General features: G+C 40.5%; 1 protein-coding gene across 4 annotated transcripts in view; it reads left to right on the forward strand.

The window, feature by feature from the left end:
- MRPS27 (mitochondrial ribosomal protein S27) overlaps positions 1-15,140 on the forward strand; it is a 57,730-nt gene that overhangs the window by 19,885 nt on the left and 22,705 nt on the right. The gene's annotated exons all lie outside the window — the stretch shown is intronic.

Raw genomic sequence — 15,140 nt, forward strand, 5'->3', positions numbered from 1 at the left:
GATTTTAACTTGCTAACTTTGCCTCATTTTCCTGTTTCAGAATGTAACTGTCCCATCTTTTTTCAACAGATACTGCTTACAGCATTAATTGAAAAAATGCATACTTAAGTGTGTGATAACAGATGGCAAAAGTGAAATTGTTTATATGAACAGATTTCAGAAGACCTTATATGAAAGGAGTTAGGTATATAAAATAACCTGGAGGCATTTGATGAGAACTTGCTGTATCATTTATTGATATATGACTTTCTATTTCACTGTCTCATTAACTAGGACAAAATATCTAGTGTTTTCTCTCCAGGGTTTTTGTAGTGCTTTTAATAAAAGAAAAATAGAAATGGTCTATCTCTTTATGAAATAGTGGTGGAATGTGATCCATTACTACAGAGACAGTGCTGTGGGTTTTTGCATGTTGGAAAAGATTAGGCAATACTAAAAAGTTCCATGTTTCCTAATGCTAATGAAAGACTAAATGTTAGATGTTTGGACCTTTCATAAATGTTCTCAATTTAAAGAAAGCAGTTTGCAGAAATGAACAGTGAGAGTCACATGCCAAGGAAAAAGAGAGTCACATTCCCAATGTAGAAAGATGTTTCACAGGTTTGTATATCACATTATGATATTTATAGAATATAGTTTGTCACCTTTTCTTCAGTGGCCATTCACACAATTTTTGCTTTAGAAAATTGACACACAAGTAGAGCAGCAATCACTTGGGTTACTGTAATCCATTTTATATAGCAGAAGCAGCCATAACAAAGGGAAAATGACTTTCCATTGACATAGTGGACAATCTGACAAAGTGTTCCAGGTGCCCTCCACATGTTTTGGACTATGTCTCTAGCCAGCCTGAATGGCTGATGGTAAGCCGTGATGAGGTCATCCAAAAGGCACCAAGCTGGAAAGGTTGATCTAGCTGAACTTTGGCATACTATTTTAGAACAGAAAGTCCTTAGTACAAATGTCACTTCTACTTTGAATATCCAGTCCCAATGTGCTTTTTCTCTGCCCCTACTCTCTTCCAGTCTGCAGAATGGGAATAACTGGTTATCAGAGCTACACTAAACTGAGGTAGACCAGTGGCCCATGTAGTTCACTGCTTCTCACTCTGACTGACACTTTCTGAAGACTCTGGCAAAAGCCTTTCCCCCATGAATTGCTACCTAAGCAAGGTACTGCTTGGTATCTAAGTGGGTGAGGATGTTAGGTGCCAGACCTGGGACATTTGAAGCAAGAGGATGTACTGTCCCACTAAAACCCTGACTTCTAGACCTTGTTGTTCAGATAAGAGGAATCCTGCAAAGAAGTTGTTAACAGGCTGAATGAACAAATTAACAACCCTCTTTGCAGAATTCCAGGTATTACTTTGTATTTAGCAGCTGTGCTTTTTACTCTCTCTCTAGATTAGGTATAGGCCTCCAATCTGGCCTGGAACCATTGAGTACATGTTTGGAGGGCTGGCTGGGCTTTAACACATGAATACATGCCCCACTATTGGCTCAGTGAGGACTCTTCACCTGCAAGTGATCCATTTGCTATGACCAGAAGTCAGTTATTACCAGAAATGCCAGCCCAAATTCCTACTAGCAGCGTAACACAAATACCCCATAGGTCTGCCTGCCCCATGGACTGATGCCAAGCTGTAGGCACCTGAGCTTTTTGTAATTCTCAATAACACAAGCTCTGTTTCCTACACACAGATGCATATGCACGCAGGATGGGCCTGATTTCTTCTTTTCCCTCTTAAAGAGGACCCCTGGCACCTGATCCTTTACCAGAGAAAGAAAGGTGTTGCCAGCACTAAGAACCAAAGGAGGCAGATGGAGCTAATTGTATGACAATTTATTGCTGGAGCTCCATTACCTCTTGGGTGCAATCTAGGCTGTGCAACATTGTTCAGTACAATAAGGCTTTTAAAATTAATTACATATTCAGGCTAAGTCTGAAATGTAACTACAGTACGGGGCTGTGGCACAGCTTGAAGGTAGCCATCTTGGATGTATCATTAATCAGAGTGGCCGATTTCGGTAATGTAATCACAATGGTTTTCCAAAAATGAGGTGTTGTTGGTTCTCTTTTTCTCCCTTCCCATATGCCCCAGCATGGGATACCACAAACATGATGAGCTTCAGATGCCTGTGTTCCAAGTCTGCGCTTGAATTGTAAAGGAGGCATGTCAACAATATGCATTTTTAATATGAAGCCCTCATTTATTTTCTGTCTCATCCATTATATTTCTGACATTTTAGATTGGTGCTACACTGGGGTAGATGTACACAGTAGCCTATGGTTGTCAATAATGAAGAATTAGGAAATCAAGTGGCTAGAGGAGAAGACAACAGGAGTAGCTGCCTTGTATAACAAGGGTCAGAAGGGGGGAAATGCTATAAAACCATGGTTCAAGCAAAAAGAACATCAAATGAAAATGCAGATTACATTTTGGACTAATGGCAGAACCATATCTTCCCAATTGTATGTTCAACAACAAAGAATTTGTAATTATTATTTTAATAGTATATAAAGCTCCTAAAGTTTTATAGATGCTGTACAAAGCTTAAAATGACCTCAAAACATCTTTTCTTTTCTCAGCATAAATCCATAGGAAAATGCCTGTTTTGAGCCTTAAACTTTTTGTGCCCTTTGAGTAATTACAGAAAAAGCTGTAAATATAAGCAGTTTTCTGAGGTCTTGCTTTGAACATTTGGTATGTACACTTTTTGATATTGCGTAAAAAGGTTAAAGTATGTGGATTGATTGGTTAGTAGGGTACAGGGTCAAATTTTTTTTTGCTTCCAGTTCTTCAGCAGTTGCATCCTCTCCTTTAACCATGCAAGGAACTTAAATTCAAAGTTGAGGGCTACTGTTTCTTTATTATAGTGATGAATTGGCTAAGAATGTTTCAATTGAGACTTACAGTGGCTCAAGCAGCAGAATAGAAAAAAACCTGTCTATTCTCTTTGTTCTTGAGTTTGTATATAATTTCATTTAAGAAGAAAAGTGGCTAACTAGCTGACCTTTAGACTTCACTGAAAAAGGCATGATAAGTTATTATTGGCTGCAGCACACTAGATGCTGGCATTCAGATAGTTACCAAACGAAGTTAAATTCTTCTTTAAAAGCCAAAAACAAAACATGACAAGCCAAGTAACAAGGGAGAATATACAAACATCTTGCTGTAAATTGGACTTTACCATGGTTGTGCTGGGACTGTGGAAAGCACCAGAGAATCTCTTATCAGGTTGCTATAGCAACAGCTCACTCCATCATTCTCCAGTGTTTTCCTGGGCCTATTGTAGTATGTGTTCTAACACTAGGTTATTAAAGGAATTTGTATTCAGATCCAGTCATTTTCAACGGTATGGGCCCATCAGTGTTTTAAGCGGGGGCAATCTGTACAGAGTGGCAGCAGCAGTGGCGGGGGGTTACTGTCAGTAGATTCTTTCAGTTTGATTTCTTAAGCATTTCCTTTCCAAGGGTCTTTTTTAACCATGATGATAATAATGTCAGTTCTTTATTTAAATTACACATTTCCATGCTTTTCTCCATAATGGGAGGTTGAGTAGGAAGGAGTCTAGCTTTAAAATGTCATTTCATTAGACATCCATCCCTGAGCACTGACAGCAACAGAAGGAAAACATTGATCTCTTTTTCTTTACTGTTTTCTGTCCTGCAATTTTTGAAAAAGAAAAAAACACTTGGCTTTATTTTTAAACAAACAAAACTCGGCTTTCTGCCCAACAAGGATCTGGTGTGTTTTGCTTAAGGCTAGAGAAAGATCAAAATAAACTATTTTCAACATGAGAACCAACCATGGCTTCTTTGTCCCAGAATCTTAGGTGTGACCTGCAGCACTTAGCAAAAATTAATTCATTCAGGTCTGCTATTTCTGTTTTCCATTTTAAGACTGAATCTAAATGAAGACTTCATGGCCACAACATATTCAGTATTCCTCTTCTCACATTCTTTTGTACCATTCAGCTTGATGAAGGGTTTTGGAAAACTGGAGAGCTTGTTTCTGGTTTTGTGGCCTTCTGGTTGGTCCTGATAAAGCATTTTGGACTTTTTTCTTTTGAAACTTGCCTTTTTTTCTTTTTTTCCTGTTCTCTTGATTTTTTAAAAAAGGTAACACTAGGAACATGATGGTTTGTCTTCAAAGGAATCTCACAGTACTTTGTAAATACAAAAAAACTAACAACCGTATGTTACCTGTTGGGACCCACCAGTCTTGCAGTAGAAAGCTTGCAACTGTGGAAGCAAGTCAAAAGAGTGAAAAGGTCCATCTCTAAATGGAGCACGGCAGTGTAGATCATGGAAGATGAAATAAATGCTTTCCAGAAATAAGTGTTTGCATTCATTTCCAGGGTTGTTTTAAGAGGTGCTACCAGGAGTGTCACAGACCAAAAAGAGGCACAATGGTAATATGAGATGCTGCTGTAGGGGTCAACAGCCATGCTTAGAGTGAAGGCAGTGTACTCTGTACTCTCTAGGAAAATAATACATTCATTAAAAAATGAAAGATTTTGCCTTGAAGTCTTATACTTTTCTAGCTATGAAGATCTTGAGGTTAAACATTATAGGCAAGGTTTTCTTTTGACATAAGCACTATTGAGGAAGCCTCCACATATACAAGCAACATGTGTAGGGCATAGGGGTGAGTACAGCAGAATATTCTCTCTTCTTTCCGTGGAAATAAGCTTCTGATCTCCATCCTGATATCCTGTATGGCACTAGCACACTTCCTGGTCTTCTATCCATCCATTGACACAGGAATCTGCAAAAGGAAAGCCTGTGTGCACATACCTTTGGTTTGATGCACCTGGGCCTTCCTGAGAATAACATCAAGAGCTGTGTAGTGCTGGCTTTGGGTGGGCTTTCTCCAACAAGTTGCCAACATGGGGGAGAGCTGGCTTCAGCTCTGCCTACTGCTGTGGTCTTGACTGGGATTGGACGTCCAGTGCTAGCAATTCGCATTGCCAAGAGAAATGATCCATTGAATATAATGGATTCTTACTTGGAGATGAAAATTGTAGCTACACAGGGAGTAGCTGTATCTTGATGGGATCACATCAGTGGGCACAGGGTTAATGCACTTCAAGCCCCTTTTATCAGTCCAGATTGGTGGCCCTGGACTGGGCATAATTATTCATTGCATGCTCAAGTGAAATGTAAGAATGTACATAGGACATGATTTGTCCTAAATCATGCCTCTTGTTCAGGGATAACCAAAATCAAAACCTACTCCTTTGACTTGTATTGCTTCCAGAAATTTTTCAGAGAGGAAGCAGGTAGTATGTTTGGATGAAATTTATTTATTGTTTATTATTTCAATTCATATACTGCTACACTAGCCCGTATCTGGGCTCTTTGTGTGGCTCAGTTTTGTCTGTCTGCAGCTTCATTCCTTCTTCCCTCCTGCAGCCCTCTGCATGCCTTAAAATGCTGGTCAGCAAGGTTGGGAATCCACCAGAGTAAATTTGGTTGTGGCAAACATGGACTGCACCTGGGAGGAGGAGAAAGAAAAGTTCAGTTCCATAAGGTCACATCTGTTTTATCAGGCGAATAAATAAAATAATTTTGAAGTAGATCTCCATTAGATATTCAGAAAGTTAGATTTTTTTTAAAGAAAAAATTAAAAAGGCTTCCTCATGTCATGGTCGAGGTTATAACATAATGATTAAAATGAAATTTCTCACTTTTAAGTTCATGTCCAAAGAAATCAGCAGCTCGAATCCCCTCTTTCTGAAGAACAGATGCATAATGATTACATTTTCATGGATTATTGACTGAAAAATGTAAATGAAAGGCCTACTTGGGTGGGGAAGGGGGGAAAGAAGTAAACTGCTTCTTTGTCCTTTTTTCCTTTTAAAGAGAAAAGTACCTTGCTTTGAAATCCTCTCTTCCCCTTTGATTTCAATAGCTGCATAAAAGGTCCCCCCTTTCTTTTTCCCCAAAAGGCCCCTGTTGTCATAGTTGTTAAATAGAATTGTGACACATTGCTGGGAGGAATGGGTCCTCACCATTTTTGGATTTTTTTTTCTTTTTTGCGCTGCTGGGGGGAAACTTTCCCTCTTGTTTTTCCCTGGGACATGGAGTTATCAAGTTAAACTGTGTACTTTGTCTTTTATTATTATAAGAACTTGTGGGTTGTACAAGGGCTTGAAAAGAAATATGGGTACATGCCTGCATACATGCAAATAGATGCAACATTGACACAGGCCAAAAGATAAAAGGAAAGCTTCTTTTACTCATGCATGATTCAAAAGGAACTTTCAAGGGGTGAAGGGTTTTGTAGGACAGTTTTCTTTGACAGTGAGGCCTGATCGGTGCCCCTGGGCTTTCTCCCACTGCTGGCAGCTTGAAATGGTAGACAAAGGAGATTTCTTGGTGACGTCCTTCCAAGCCCTCTAAGCTAAGCCTGCCTAGAATCTATTTGATCATTAAGCTTTGTACCTAAAAATATGCTTGGGAAGAAAGAATGTGGCATTTTCAAACTAAAGCTTTAACACGTAACTATGACTTGCATTTAGAAAGTGAAGTGGCTTTGGATTTGTTCCAAGAGATCAGCTTATTCCTGGCAGTTTGAAAGCTTTATCAGGAATTGGAATATTTATTTCCTTTTAGTTTCCCCCCAAATCATTTTAGCATCTGAAGTAAACAGGAACAAAAATCTATTTAATAAAATAAATGAGGACGTAACAATTTGCAATGTATGAGCATTCCATGTTTGCCTTTTGCATTTAAAGTAGATACTAGAGTTTATTTCATTCTGAGCTGCAATTGGACACAGCTCTCTCATACCCACTCAGCATGGTGAAATGGACACATTCAGCTTCTTTAGAGTGACTGAGTAGGTAACATGCATTGCACCCATGCTCATGCATGTTCTCAGTCTGTAATGTGGCTCTTAGAATATTAAGGGACTGAAAAAGTGTTGCTTCTCCCCACCCCAATTAAATAAGCTCAAACAGGACCCGAGAGCTTATAAAGTGCTTCAGCAACTAGCTCTTGTAAATTGGGCAGAAATGCCTGCTAATTCCAGTTTACCTTGCTTCTGTTAGGAATACCTCTTCCTCTCTGTTTTGTGTGCTTTCTTTGTCTGCAGGCCTCCACCTGGATGCATTAACTTAATTCAGTAGTTATTTTAGTAGCTATATCAATGAGTTTCTGGGATTAGCACTGAAGTTTATGTTTATATTGAAGTTTATGAGCATGTTGAGACAGGAACTCGCCACATGGTGGCACCTAATAAAACTTTAAGATCCTTCTGTTTAAAGGAAGAAGAAAGGAAAGTCTCCATGCAATATTTATGAAAAGAAAGGGTTTACCTAGAAACAAATGTCAGAGACATAAGCAAAAATTATTTCTAAGCTATTCATGTTTAGAATGGGCAATCCATTAATATTTTCATTCTGGATAGAATGATAGAAAGCTCTATGCACTTTGCATATCATATCAATGGATTTAATGTATTGACTTGCTAGGCATTAAAATTAAGGAGCACAAGCACTGTACAGCAATAGAGGTGTCTTTATGTTTGTAAAAACAGGTTGATAACTTGTACGAGGATATAGGAATCTGAAGGAAATGCTTAAGTATAGGGAAAAAAATCACATGGAAACCTCCTGGTCTTTCCATTCATTACATAAAAATGTCAAAAACTACCTGGTCATTTAATTCATTGTTTATCCTTTGGCTGGGCATTTTTTGGTTCCTGGAAGGCCATCCACCCAGTACTCCTTCGCATGTCCTTTACTAAGGTTGGTGCTGCAACAATGATTAATAACTTGTGTCTTTTCTCTTGACTTTCTCCAGTCCCTGAATAGGTTGCGCTGCCTAATTATGGTCTGTTAAATGTTTCTGGGAGTCGCCCTCTATTCGATTTATTTATTTTGTGGTGTGGCATTTCTAAGTTTTAATCTAGATCGAAGAGGATAAAATGGAATACCTCTTTTGAAAGACAAAAAAAGAACCAAGCCTACATTGAATGGAGAAGTGGGCCCTTAGGGAGGTTTGCACATCCTGACACACTCATTGCCACTAATATTAATTTGAACACAATGCCCAATAGTATGGAAATCTGGTTCTGCGAGAGAGATAACATGCACTGTTTACTTATGCTGATGTTTATTACTGTGTACAGAGCAGGTTTAGATAGCTCTGTTGGACCAAACTGAAGATCATGTCAGACAGTGAGCTGAAGTGGTGAAATCACAGAGAGATTCATTTGTGTGAAGGCCCTGCCCTTTCCCTCATGACCAAGAGCTGAGATTGCCTGGAGTTGCTTTGACTTTAGTCTGAATATATTTGGGCTTTCTGGATATTTCACAGTTGGAGCTGAGTCATTCAGAGAGATATTCAGGGCATTCCTCCTGTCCTCACTTTAGCACAAGCACAATTGCCCCCGAGTTTTAATGTCTTGGCAGTTAATAAACCTTGGCAATAACTAATCAGTAGATGAATGTCCACGTACTGGTCTATTTGCATTTTTCCAACCCACTCCAAGTTCCCAGTCTCTGCAACTGGGGTGCAGATTACAGAATCTTAGGCGTGGGGTCTCAGTCCAGCCTCCTAGGCTCCAGTCTGGTCCCCCAGATAGCCATGCCACTTTTCCTTTAGCGATTGATCATTTGATGGTTTCTTAGCTATTATGCATTTTCCTCCCCTTCTAAGGGCTCACCCTTATGCATCTTTGCACAGAAAAATGGCCTAGAATTCTCAGTATTCCCCAACCAGCATAGCTGGCTGACTGGGAAGTTCTGAGGACTTTACTCAGTTTAGCAGGACATGAGATTGCTCACTGAAAGGTTGAAATGCCTCTCTTATGGTGTTGTTACTGGCATGGAGACATTGATACCAAAATACGCAGGTGTTTTTGGCTCTGAACCCTTTGCCCCATCCAGCGCTGAACTGTGGTTCCTAAAAGCCTCTCTGAAGTAGAATTCATCCTTTGGGCTGAATGAGAATCAGAACTGCTCCTCTGCAGGGTCATTCCAGATTTTTTCCCCCTTGTGCAGGTCCAACAGTAGAAGAAGAGCTTACCTGGTCAGCCTCTAGCACAGAGAAAAGGCTGATGACTTTTATACTGTGGCTGGTTAATTGCAGCCAGTTGTTACATACCCAGAGTGAAAAGGCTGGGATAATTTCATGCCTTGCTATTGACAAACAGTACTGTTCCTTTTCTTAAAAGAATAATTAAGTTTTGTCAGGTACAGAAAAATATTGGTGCCTTATGAAGATAAAATCTGGCCAAAATACAGTATGACCTTTATAAAAGCTGCAAAGGGGGATAAAAAAGTGGAGGAAGAAGGCAGCTCTGGAAATGTCTTCTTAAAAGACCCTGTAATCTTCCATATCAATTTGAATCCTAAATCAGGGAGAATCATGAGCCTGCCATGTGTGAAGTACAATAGGAGGCCCCTTCTCTGTAACATGAGACAATTCAGCCTCACAGATAAGGCACACACAAAATCTGTCTCCCACATAAACTGCAATGTTAAAGGGCAGCTGGTGCAAAAGCACATTGCACAGTAGAAATGGTTACTGTGGGCAGATCTCTTAGTCTGAGATACCTGAACTTAAAATGTTAAAATTTGAAATGACTCATTCTTGTTGGAAAATGTACCTCATTTCAAGCCTCACCATCTTTGAAGCAGGATGGTTCTTCTGTTTCATGTTTACCCTGCCTTGATTCCTCTGGGTCAGGCCCCTATTTTAACATTACAGTAAATATATTTTTTGAAGGCATAGCTGCTAGATACAGATTTAAAATAATGTTTGTTTTGGCCCTTATAGTGGCACCTTCAAGGCAGATAAAAGCTGAGATAGGATGATGGACATAACCTGACCAGCTCATGGTTAGGAAGGTCCCAGTTTTCACCCTGACTATACCCACTGTGGACTTTTCTAGTGGTGTTTATGTAGTTTGGATTAATTTCTATATGCGCTTCTCTGTTATACATGCCAGCAAGGGACCTGTCACATTTATTTTCCTAGGCTAGGAATGGGACAAATTTTGTTTTATTTTAATACAAATCAGTCCAAATCACACTTCAAGAATGCAGTTATCTTTTGGGTTTTGCATATCTTTGAATGTTGTGATGCTGTTTTTCTATCAGGAATTATGTGGAAGATTACACATATTGGAGAAAGTGCATGTGAAATTTCTTGCAAACTTCTAAAAACAAATCAAAAACCAATGTATAAACTGATGGAACGAATTTGTGCTTCAGATATGCAGATTCATAGGAAGTGAAGCAAATGGATTTCACCATCCCTTCCTCAACCCAGTCCTTGTTGGGAAATACATTGTTAATTCTGACTGCATCTCTTCCTTTTTTTGAACCCCCATTCCTTTTGTAATGTTAATCTTGTTGCTAGGCAGAAATTTCTTTACTCTAGACATGACATCATTCATGTCTTACCTGGCTCAGAGTGGTTTTTCCCCAGCCATTCTTCCTACAACCATGCATGATTGTGACAGGTTCCAGTCCCAAGGGGAACAGACACTCACTGTACATTGTGATTTTCATTTTCATTAAAAAGGCAATATCATTTACTAAGGATTGTCCTTTATCTCGCTTCTGCTGCAGCTGAATATCTATCAGATCTCTGGTTTTCTAGCAATAAGTAGATTCTTTTGTTCTAATTGCGGTACTATGCAATAATCTCCAATCTCTTCCCAAGTTAACAGCTTTGCTGTATTTTCTCTACTGACGAATAAGAGTTATCAGAAGAATTTGTGGCATCCTCATCAGCTTCATCTCAAGTGATGCGGCAATCAGTGATGTACGTTTCCTGCAAAATGCCATCTAAATCAAGTAGTATCATATTTAGCATGTTTATATGACTTACATCTAGAAAAGAAATCTCAAGTTCACCACATTAATTTTATATGCCATATAAATATCTCAAGAGCTGTTCAAATAACCAAAAGGTTTTGAACTGAAATAGTGGAGGCTGGAGAACTGGGATTTGGGAAGGCTTAAAGACTTTTTTAAAAGCCATGACAAGGCAAAAACTGCTCACAGTCATGGACAGGATGGGGAGACAAGTTGGTTCTATCAAAAATATTCCTGTGATTCTCTTGGATGGACCAAGGAGGAAGGAAAGGTGAACAGCCCATGGTGAGGCTGATCATCTGATGGGCGCTCTGTGGGTTGTTCACAGAGCAACCTACCTACCGTGGCTTATTACCAGGGTATGTTTTAATGATGTGTGAATGCACTCTTTGATTGTCCAAGTGTTGCCCAAAGTAGCTCTATGTCTGAGTAGGGATTTGAATCTGGATCTCTGTAGTCCAAATCCTGCAGTTTAATGGATCAGGAGCAGGACTGCCAGAGGCTGTGGTTGAGCCAGCTATATTAGTCCTCTGCCTCCCTCTCCACACATTGATAAAATGTGTGGGGCAGAACATGAGAACTGGGCTGTCATCATCTGGGAAAAGTTAATTACAACTTTTTAATGGGCCAATTTGACAAGGAGTGTATCCATTCTTATGCTACTGGTCAAAGTGTTGTGTAGTGGTTAAGAGTGTGGGACTGGGCCTCAGGTGATCTAGATTCTATTGTTTGTTTGTTTATTCAATTTCTATGCTGCTCCACTAGCCATAGGTTCTCTGGGCAGCTTTCAACATAATAAAATCCAACACACTATTGTTGTAGTGGGCATAGAGTGAGAACTGGAGGAGGAGAATGATGTAAGCTGCTTTGAATGCTTAAAAAAAGTGGGATACAAATCTAATCAAAGAATAAAAATAAAACAAAAAGTAATAATTAACTTTTAGAAACAGAATCTAGCAGTGGATAATTTTCATTCCATACCACTTGTTACAAGCCATGCACTTGTAGTTTTTATGAGTTTTGGAATGTATATGTGGGAAGCTACTTGATGGTGCAGAGCTGTTAAAATTGCCTGGATTCCCCCAGTTTTGCCACAGATGTCATCCTTAGCCACTCTTTCCACGATGAGGAAGGACTCCCTCAGAGCCGGGAATTTCAGTCCAAGAGCTGCACCAGCCACTTCCTCCACTGACACAGCTTTCCAGTCAGCTCCCTGCTGGCTCATGCTGTGTGCAATCAGAGCAGCTCAGGGGAAGGGCAGCTGCTCTGGTCAGCTCTCCAGCCCCTCTGCTTCTCTCGCGTTTGCCATATCAGGAGTGAGGGGCTCCAGAGTGATACTCCACTGAGCATCTGCTTCCATCACCAAAAGCTCGGCTGCTCCAGAAATCCCTTCCAGCCCTTCTTACCCACTGCAGCAACCGCAGGAGTTGGTGGGGCTCCTCAGAGCGTGCCTTGGAGATGGTGGCAATGGTGGACCCTCCTGGCAGAAGTATTTATTTATTTAAAACTTTTGTATACCATCCACTACCAACTAGTCTCGAGACAGTCTTACAATAAAACACAGCGAAGCACAGCATCCATTCTGTACAATAAAACCCCAATTAAAATTACAATCTAAACCTTAAAATGCATGGAAAATAAAAAAAGGTTGTGGCCTGGCGCCAAAAAGAATAAAGTATTGGTGCCAGGCAGACCTCTCTGGAGAGCATATTCCATAACCAGGGTGCCATTGCAGAGAAGGCCCTTCTCCAGCCAGCCATCCTCCTAATCTCCATCAAGGAAGGCTCCCTAAGAAAGACATCTGATCCAGATCTTAAGGGGCAGGCAGGCACATATGGAAGGAGACGCTCCTTCAGATATCCAGGTCCTAAGCCTAAGTAGGGGGAAATTTATTAGTTTGTTGCTTTGTTCTGTCTGCTGCTTGAGGCAGGGGATTCACTTGAGTTCATGAGAGGGCTGGTCCTCATCTTTGCCTATTTCATATTATGTCCATTCTGTAGAGCTACTAGTGTACCATTACCAGATATAGACGCTGTGTAATTTGTATTGCTCTCTAAGGCAGTATAAATTAAACTGCAGCTATGTACCAGTATAGAAATGAAAAAAAAAGTAAGCCTTGTGAGTGAAATATTTGGGCCTTGGTCCAAAACAGCTTCTGCACTGGCTCTTTTGTTTGATTCATGATGTGGCCTGGGACTCAGAATGTTTCTCTGACCCCAATATCTACATTAGAAGAGGACTGTGATAGAACTGGATTTCTAAACCACCTCAGGAGGCAGTCAGTATTATAGCTATCCTGCTAGATACTTCCATGGAACAAGAGCTGGAGGTGTCCCTGAGGCTAGTGAGGCCAGCACCTTTTGTTGCTGAGTGGGTAACTCTTCCTCTGTACTCTGTACTCTTGTCTCCTCTGTACCCACTCTGGGCTGAGTGAGTAACTCTGTTCCTTTAGCGGCTTTCCCCCTAGGGCAACATGCTGATGCTGACAAGCCTTCACTTCTTTCTGGGCTAGTCTAGGGGCTGCAGGAGGCATCTAACCCAGCTGGAAATCACACTTCTATAATTCAGCATGGGCTCTTCAGCCCCCTGAACAGCTTTCCAGCAGGAAAACTAGATTATGTATTTGTTATGTTCCTGCATCCAGCCCTGTAGTCCAGCCCCTGAGGCTCTGTGCTGAACTCTTGCCATGACAGGTGGCCCAAGAACTAGCGGCTTAGGAATTAAGCAGGATCCAACAGAAGATGCAGTTACTGGATTCTCTGACTTTTTACATGGCTAGCGAGCCAGCCTGTACCAATTACATAATAGATTAATCAAGGTATGATTGAGATTGCCTGCAACTGGTGCTTCCTGTAATGAAAGCAAATATATGTTCAATATGTTCTTAATATCAGAGTTCAAGTGAGGAGTGTGAGGCAATTAAATCAACTGGATCTGTTGCTCTGTAAGAAAGTGTTACTTTTTAAACTATAACATGAATGTTAAAGGAGGGAAGTCTGTCACTTAAGACACAGTATACATGTGTCTTTCTTTTTTGCTGTAGTTTTGTATAAAAGCTTAAGTACTTGGGCAGCTGGGTTTCAACCGACACTAGACTGAAACAACTTCCCTCCTCCCCCGATAATCTTTAGCCTTTAGCCATAAGGGACAATTCCCAGACATTCACTAGAGGGAAGTGAAAAGGGTTGGTGGCTATAATAGTCTGGTAAATGTTCTGGAAAGCATGCTCATTCAGATGGAAGAGCCGATCCTGCCACTAAATTGGTGCTGCAGTTTGGCTCCAGGCGGCTAGCATCTGCGCATTAGTACTGCTTATTCATCCTGATGCTTGGCAGAAAGGGGGTGTGGGCCAGAGTGCCCTGTGGTTTGGATGCGATGCTCCCTACCCCTTGTCATTCAGATTCTGCATATATTTTAGGAGCTTCAGTCTGTGCCTCAAAAATCAAGGCAGATGTTTAAAGACACCCCACCTCCCAAAGTTTCTTCCTACTGTTAACCACAACAAAATTCTTTATGCCATTATTCCCCCCACCTCTCCAAAAAGAGTTATGCTACTTCTGCATACAGATAAAAACAAATAAGATGAACTTTAAGCCCAGGATCAGCTATAAGTGTCCTTTAGGAACATTGTAAGGGCCTGAGAGTTTGCAAGAAAAAGTTGGAAGACTTAAGATAATTGTATGTTTTTCTGCAACCTAAACCAACATTTTCTTTTCCAAATCCAAGTTTGCAAAACCACTGGTATTCACTGTAAAGTAGTTGTTTAGCCTGAAAATCTTGCGGTGTTTCAACACTTCCGTTGGTGGTGGTATTTTTCTTTTTGACCTGTGCTGCTAATGTATGGGGACGTTCTCAAAGCTATAACTTTGGTTTACCAGATTTTATCCCAGGAGGTTTACTCCTTTGACCTTCTATAGATTGGCTTGCATCAAAGAGCCCCATTCTGTGCTCTAAGGCCTGATTAGCATTTTGCATGCTGCTGACAAAACTGTTTTCTCCACATGATTGGATCCCATACTGCAGTGGTAGCAGGCAGGGAATAGATCTCCTGATTCATGTGAACTTTTCCAGAACTGCTGGCTTGCCTCTGCACCATCATAGGAGCGGCCTTTGGTGATGGCCCTGAATTCTTAATAGAGGCACACATTCTCTGCAAAAGCTCCCCACCCCATTCAGTAGAGGAGACAGAAGATGTGATTCTGTTTCAGATGTGCTTCAAATCCAGGCCTTCTCTGACATATAAAAAATCACAGTTGAACCTATGCTGTTCCATTTTACTGCTTTTTGTATTATTTTGTATTG

This window comes from Varanus komodoensis, unplaced genomic scaffold (genome assembly GCF_004798865.1).
Source record: "Varanus komodoensis strain SLA01 unplaced genomic scaffold, ASM479886v1 scaffold5, whole genome shotgun sequence".
Classification (NCBI taxonomy): Eukaryota; Metazoa; Chordata; class Lepidosauria; order Squamata; family Varanidae; genus Varanus; species Varanus komodoensis.